This window comes from Gymnoscopelus braueri (assembly GCF_963280865.1).
Source record: "Gymnoscopelus braueri genome assembly, chromosome: 24".
NCBI classification, from domain to species: Eukaryota; Metazoa; Chordata; class Actinopteri; order Myctophiformes; family Myctophidae; genus Gymnoscopelus; species Gymnoscopelus braueri.
Genome location: NC_137626.1, coordinates 7,509,803 through 7,517,607, shown reverse-complemented (window position 1 = coordinate 7,517,607; position 7,805 = coordinate 7,509,803). Strand labels below are relative to the sequence as shown.

General features: G+C 40.6%; 1 protein-coding gene across 1 annotated transcript in view; it reads left to right on the top strand.

The window, feature by feature from the left end:
• Window positions 1-7,805, top strand: part of fam184aa (family with sequence similarity 184 member Aa) — a 108,613-nt gene that overhangs the window by 617 nt on the left and 100,191 nt on the right. The gene's annotated exons all lie outside the window — the stretch shown is intronic.

Sequence of the window (7,805 nt, the reverse complement as noted above, 5' to 3'; positions counted from 1 at the left end):
ATGGACCCGGTAGGAATAGAATGAATGGTTTTTCCCTGTTGCATCGGTTGGGGCAGCTCGATAACGGAAATACTGTTGAATGGATGTCGAGCGAGGCACCGAAGTAGGCAGCACTGTCTCCTTGTAGTGTGGTCTGTCTCACTGACTGTACTACTACAGTAAACATCACACTGACAGTATGCCAACCTAATAATACTGACATACTGCTACGTATATATCTTTGGTTATGCTAGTAATTATTGGTTTATTTAAATCCCCGCAATCTTTGTTTTTTTTTCCCTCGGTTAATCCGGGCTTTCATGTGGTGAACAGTCCGTACACACACACACACACACACACACACACACACACACACACACACACACACACACACACACACACACACACACACACACACACACACACACACACACACACACACACACACACACACACACACACACACACAGAGAGAGGTTGCTATATTAATCCAATAAGACCGGGAACGCATCTGTGTCATATTTAAAAAAAAATGCAGATATACAAGCTCATAGCGCGGCACTCGAGCTTTTAGATCTGCTTTTTTCTTTTTTTAATCTGGAAAATGTGTGCAAATCTTTGAATATATATATATATATATTTTTAAAGCGAACATTTGTAACTAAAATCTTTGCTTCTGGGGGGATTCTACAAATGTCTACAGTTTTTTTTAAAAGACTTATGTTGCTATAATCAGTGGTTTCTCAAACCTTTTCATGTCAAGGACCACCCAAAAGGATATGTATTTGGCCGCGGACCCCCCATCTCAAAATATTTTGTTCCAGGGACTCCCCCCCCCCAGAAGCAAATATTTGAGTTACAAAAGTTCCCTAAAAAACATATAGATTCAAAGATTTGCACAAATGATCACGATTAAAAAAAAAAATAATCGCCATTTTTGAATGGCCAAAGTATAAAATAATGGTTAAAGTGGCTACACAGATGCGTTCCCGGTCTTAATGGGTTAATGATACACGTAATAGCTGCACGTTGTTTTGTCTTCCGACCGCACAGAGCTTCCTCCCGTATTATACTGTGTGTGTGCTTTGTATGACATCAGAGGGATGCTACAACAGTACAGGCTGCCGTTCCCCCTGGGCAGGAGAGGAATTATGTAATTCTGTGTGAGATGCAGATATTCGGCCCACTGTTTACCTGACGCACGCCGGGCCGGCTAGAGAGCAGGGGTCTTCAACAACAGGGGGTCCGGGACCCCTAGGGGGGGTCCTCAGAGTTAGTACGTGTGGGGGGGGGGGGGGGTGTGATGGTCCATTGTGGAACCTTGGGCCGTCAACCTTTACTTTATAGAGTGCAGTCAGAAGACAGGCCTTGATAGCCACAGCGTTGATATACTGAATGTAATAGATAAGAACTGCAGAATTCTCCAGGCGCTCAACCGAGCGCTTGTTTGCATGCAGACTTAGATGTGGAGCGAATTGCCTTCGTGATATATCAGGTCGTATTGTTTTAATATCATTAATTTGCTGTTCTTTTATTCACATAGTATAGAGGGAATCTCCCTTGTTTGTCAATAAAGATGCCTTGCGCATGTAAAAGGTAATTTCTGTGTATGTCGTCTATAAACTGGACTTTAGGGTTTATTGAACCTGTGCGACAGACCGTGTACGGCACATCAGCTGGTGACCCCGACCGTGACCCTGTCCAGTCCAGACGACCGCTGGATCCATAAGATCCAAATAACAATTCGCCCATACACTATGTGCTACAATTCCTTGGGGCCCCAGGAAGGGTACACGCGGTGCTATATGTGAATTGTATTATACCAAATTTAGGTCAATTATTAAAGACAATGTGTAAATATGATTGTATATGTGCATGTGAAAGTCACCACTGAACAGCAGATTGAATGACCTTTGTGTTTAATACTTAGGCTCTGTACTTCATATACCCCATGATGTCCTGTTAGCGTGGCTGGGTGGACCGAGTTGATCCTCCCAGCAACTGTCTCTGTATATGTTTATGAGACCACCGGAGACACCCCGACGTTTTTTTACACGGATGTTTAACTATCAGCTGTTACTATCAGTTATTTGTCTTTATTTATATATATATTCATGTCAAGGCCTCTAGAATAACCCACGATCCAACTTGGGTGTTCGAGCAATGCATGGCTATATATATAAATATATGGATTTATTTTTGTTGTACCTCGAATTACCACTTTTTCACGCTTTGGTTTTCGGTGCGGGTGAATTTATCTAATATTAGTTTTACACTAGGTGCTGGGGGTTTGTCTGTGTGCCTGCATGAATATATCCTTACAATTGTCATAATGGTCCTATAGTTTACTGAGACACTACACTGTTTCTCTGTATTCTGTGGTCCTATAGTTTACTGAGACACTACACTGTTTCTCTGTATTCTGTGGTCCTATAGTTTACTGAGACACTACACTGTTTCTCTGTATTCTGTGGTCCTATAGTTTACTGAGACACTACACTGTTTCTCTGTGTTCTGTGGTCCTATAGGTTACTGATAGACCACACTGTCTCAGTGTACTTTATGATCCTATGGTTTACTGAGACACTACACTGTCTCTCTGTATTCTATGATCCAACAGTTTACTGAGACAATACAATAAGTGGCCTTTACTAGGATCTCTAAACCGCAAACCACGCCGGGTACATGGGAGAAGATAGCGTGTAGCCTAAGTTGTGTACGTTATGTGTCGTTATGTGTTATTATGTGAAAGCTGGGACTGCGGCTAAGAAAATACTACAGGTTATATTATGTGAAAGCTGGGACTGCGGCTAAGAAAATACTACAGGTTATATTATGTGAAAGCTGGGACTGCGGCTAAGAAAATACTACAGGTTATATTATGTGAAAGCTGGGACTGCGGCTAAGAAAATACTACAGGTTATATTATGTGAAAGCTGGGACTGCGGCTAAGAAAATACTACAGGTTATATTATGTGAAAGCTGGGACTGCGGCTAAGAAAATACTACAGGTTATATTATGTGAAAGCTGGGACTGCGGCTAAGAAAATACTACAGGTTATATTATGTGAAAGCTGGGACTGCGGCTAAGAAAATACTACAGGTTATATTATGTGAAAGCTGGGACTGCGGCTAAGAAAATACTACAGGTTATATTATGTTTAAGCTGAGACTGCCACTAAGGGGCGACCCCAAAAATACTACAGGTTACATGCACGTTATGTTTAGCTCCAGCATCCGAGCGAGGTGACGTGAACGGCTGGCTCTGCAGCCTAGGGTTGCCCCCTAAATAGTACTACAGTGTGTCATATGTGTCTTCATATGTATGTTATATGTATGTCATCCGAATGAATGAAGGCCTCTGTAAGTCCTGTCTGTTTGTTTGTTGTTGTTTTTTTTTTAAGGAGCATCCACTAGTCTACACCTTAGTGGAGACTATTCTTCCTGAGGTCCAGGTTTGTGCTTAAGTACAGTCTTGAGGTATTGTTACTTTAAAAAGCCCTTACAGCTATCTGTATTTTAACTTCCACTGCATACATCTCAGAGGCAGACAGTGTGCTTCTGCCCCTGCAAAACACCTTGAGAACGTTGGTAACTGTTTACTTTGAAGTGGTAGATAATTGCTGCAGAACCACTTCAGCCCTGCATACAGCTCAGCCATTTGGAAATTGCCGATCTACAAGCTCACAAGCTATTTCATCTCAAGCACTTCTTGCTTGTGGATCTGCTATTTTCAAAGGGAAACTTGTGCATGGGGACAGGCTGCCTATTAAACACTTCTCACGTTGGTGTCTCACTCCACTCCGATACCATTTTTTGTTTTTGGTACTTTGACCCAAGTACATGTCAGTGGATAGTGTAATCTGCTCCGTAAGCATTTTGTTTAGAGATTTTGTCCTGCTTAGGAATTTAAACAAAGAAGATAACCGCCTGCACGGGGTTCAGTGGTGGAAGCCAAGGTCACGAAGTATATTTACTCAAGTGCTCTACTTGAGTACATTTTGAGGGTCCCATTTTGTATCTCACTAGAGTGGTTCCAGTTTTCAATACTTTTACTTCTACTTAAGTGTACATTTCAGAAGCCGACATTGTACATTTACTCCAATATGATTACTGGAAACCGTGGCTGTTTAGGCTAGCTCAATAGTGACTCATTGTGCTAGTAGAATCTGCTATTGTTGTTAGAGTTATGAACAGTCTGAAATACGCTATAACTATGATTCGTAATCCCAGAAATTAAGGACACAGATAACTAAGTGGGAGCCCTTAGATTAAAAGATTGGAGTCAGGTATTTTGGAAGATGGAAAAAGAGGAAAAAAAAAGCGAGGAGAGAAATATGATGTTCAAATAAATTAGTTTCTTCAGAGAATTCTGCAGGAAAAAAAAACAGAAAAAAACAATAGCTTCCATACAGTAAGTGAGTCACTCCCCTCAGAGAGAGAGAGAGAGAGAGAGAGAGAGAGCCTGGCCCAGCACTATAGAAAAAAAGGGGGGACCCTGTGAACTGATCAGATCTTATATGCAGAAATAATGTACTGTGACCAAACTAAGCGTTATCCGTAATAATTGTATCAATTTGTAGATCTGCTATTTTCGTTAAATTTTATGCACAGTCTGCAATATGTTGTATACCTATGATTTGTATAATCCCAAAAACCAACAGTTTACTTTCTTAGAAGTGACCAGACCAGAAACACCATGCAAGTGCACTAAGGTGACTAAATGATTGTTGACTCTGAACTGAATATCAGTAAAAAAAATATATATATAATAATAATAAAGAGAAAAGCCAATTTGACCGTGTGGTTAAGTAAGTAGAGTGTAAGTGTAAAATAAATAGGTTATATTTAAAATAAGTAATAATAATAATTATTATTATAATAATTTTAAGAATGTAACAGTGGACAGAAAGCCCAAACGCTTCTATGTATTGTTACATTAGTATATCTATATTTTTTTGTTATTACAACTATCTCAGACTTTAGAAATGGGTTGGTTTCACATTCGAGGACTGCAACACTGGTTGGCGGACGGTCATTTCTTTCTATGAACTGGAAACATGCAGTGGAAGGCCCTATAATTCTGTCTGATCGACATGCTGAGGCAGAGGGGCACTAACATTGCAAACTGCAGTGTTCACGAGACTCACTTCCGATGACACCTATGGCATCCAGAGAGCAAGCCTTGGGAAAGCTTGCGTGACTTTTGACAAACTTTTATCTGTTACAGACACTGGAATTACTATGCCATGGAGAAGGACACACTTTCTAAGCAAGAAGTGGGAATATCTGAAGCAAGGTTGACTTACTGCTAATCGTTGTTGTTGGGGCCTCGACATGTGTAAACAAATACATTTTCTATCGCTCTGGGTGGGACACAATAAAAAGAAAAATATATATATTCTTTTTTACAAATAACATACACTAGAGAGGAGACAAACATGATACTTATTAGAGATTAAGTGGAATTTAAAACAAATGTATTTCTGCTTTAACAAACAAACAATTAGTTGCACTAATATATTATAGAGTAAACCTGATTTTGACTCGCATAGATTAAAGTTTCAAAAGATCACATAATAATATTTCACCAGTAGTAATATAATATTACATCTGATGTATAGTGACATCATAGACTAAAATAACTATAATAGCTTAATCAGAGAAAACAACCAAATTGAAGTGAAACTGTTGTAATGTGTAGTGTTAAATAGAATGCCACAATCAAACTATATATATATTCAAATTAAACTAAATTATACAGGCCAATGTCAAATTAGTTAACTGAACGGAAACATGCTGTGTGCGTGTTGGCTCTTTTTGTGCTCTGGCTTGATTTGATTCACATACAGCGAAGTGAGGTGTTTGTGTGCGTTGGTTTCTCTGAAACAGGTCATGGGTTGCAGAAGAGAATTGTACAATTTTGTACAGCCCGAGAATAATGTCAATTGACCTGTGCATAAAGCACAGGAAAGTTGTTTTGTTGTGTTTCCAATTACATTTTGTGTATGGTATGTGTTGTTGTGTATGTCAAAAAAGGTAAAGGAGGGTGGCACCCTGGCCTCTGCACATTCCTATGCTGTGTGCCCTGCCGGGTGTCAGGTCAAGGAGGGAAATAATATGATAGAGATCAAAGACTCACCATCAAACCCCCACCCAATTTTTTTTTAGATAAAGGAGGGACACTACACATTTAATTTGAGTAGTACCAATATCACTCTCAGCCAGACAGGAACATACCATTGTTTCATGGGGTACATCTATGCTGCCCAAGGCCACTGAACGACCCCAGAATACATATTAATTTTGATTTTGATTTTGATAGTAATGTTGGGGGACATAATCTGATCGTAGCGATCTCCCTGGCAGCTTTAGGCACATTAAATATAGGCTGTCTTGCCCTTCGCAAATGGCAAGCGATAAGAGAGCAGTGACAGAGTGATCCCAATACACACCACAGAAACATTATATTGCCACCTGGGCCCCCATGCTGAACTTGACGAAGAACACCCCTGCACGATATCTACGCCCCGACTTTCGACCTCAAGGAGGGTACGGATCTGACTGGCGCTTGGGGGTTGGGGCCCCTGTGTATAATACGGGGGGCTCCGGTCTCAGGCCCCAGGAGGGTACGGACCCGGGGGGCTCGGGAGTGGGACCTCCGCCTCTTAGCTCATTCAGTGCCAAGTACATTCGTTAATGGCACTGGATGGGTTGGGGGGGGGGCCTAGTCTTGGGCTCTGTCGGAACCTCCTCCTCCGGGCTCGGAAAAGTGACCACCTCAACCAGAGGAATTGGAGAAGAAACCAAAAATGCACACAGAGAACTAGATATTGATTTTTTTTATATATATATATATATATACACATGTTAGAATAGTTGCTTGTAAAGGAAAACTCAGTGGGAATGCCCCACTGAGGGACCCTAAGTCTAGCAATGCGATATGGAATCAAATGATGTAATTGTCCCCAATAAGAGCTCATGTCCAGATGGTAGGTTTGGGACTGCCCCAGCCTAGTTCAGAGTTTCCCCTTCAAAGAAAAGGGTTTTCCTCGGCTCACATGACTCAAAAAGAGAAAAATGGGACCTGATTTTTTAAACATGCAATATGTTATGCTAGATGATAATTGCTATAAAGTACTGTTTAGATTTTAATCTTGTGTTGTTGTGGGTACTAAATTCGTACCCAAGGAGGGCTTGATGGTCCATTGTGGAACCTTGGGCCGTCAACCTTTACTTTATAGAGTGCAGTCAGAAGACAGGCCTTGATAGCCACAGCGTTGATATACTGAATGTAATAGATAAGAACTGCAGAATTCTCCAGGCGCTCAACCGAGCGCTTGTTTGCATGCAGACTTAGATGTGGAGCGAATTGCCTTCGTGATATATCAGGTCGTATTGTTTTAATATCATTAATTTGCTGTTCTTTTATTCACATAGTATAGAGGGAATCTCCCTTGTTTGTCAATAAAGATGCCTTGCGCATGTAAAAGGTAATTTCTGTGTATGTCGTCTATAAACTGGACTTTAGGGTTTATTGAACCTGTGCGACAGACCGTGTACGGCACATCAGGTGCCCAAAAGGTAGATCGCGATCTACCAGTAGATCAGCAAGGCTTTGCGGGTAGACCCCATGCCATGCCCTTACATTAAACAAATATATATATATATATATATATATATATATATATATATATATAAAAAAAATCACAAAACTCCTCAAGTACCCCAAAATGTATACGTATTTGGCCGCAGACCCCCATCTCAAAATATTTTGTTCCAGGGACCCCCTAGAAATAAAGATTTGAGTTAAAAATGTTCGCTTG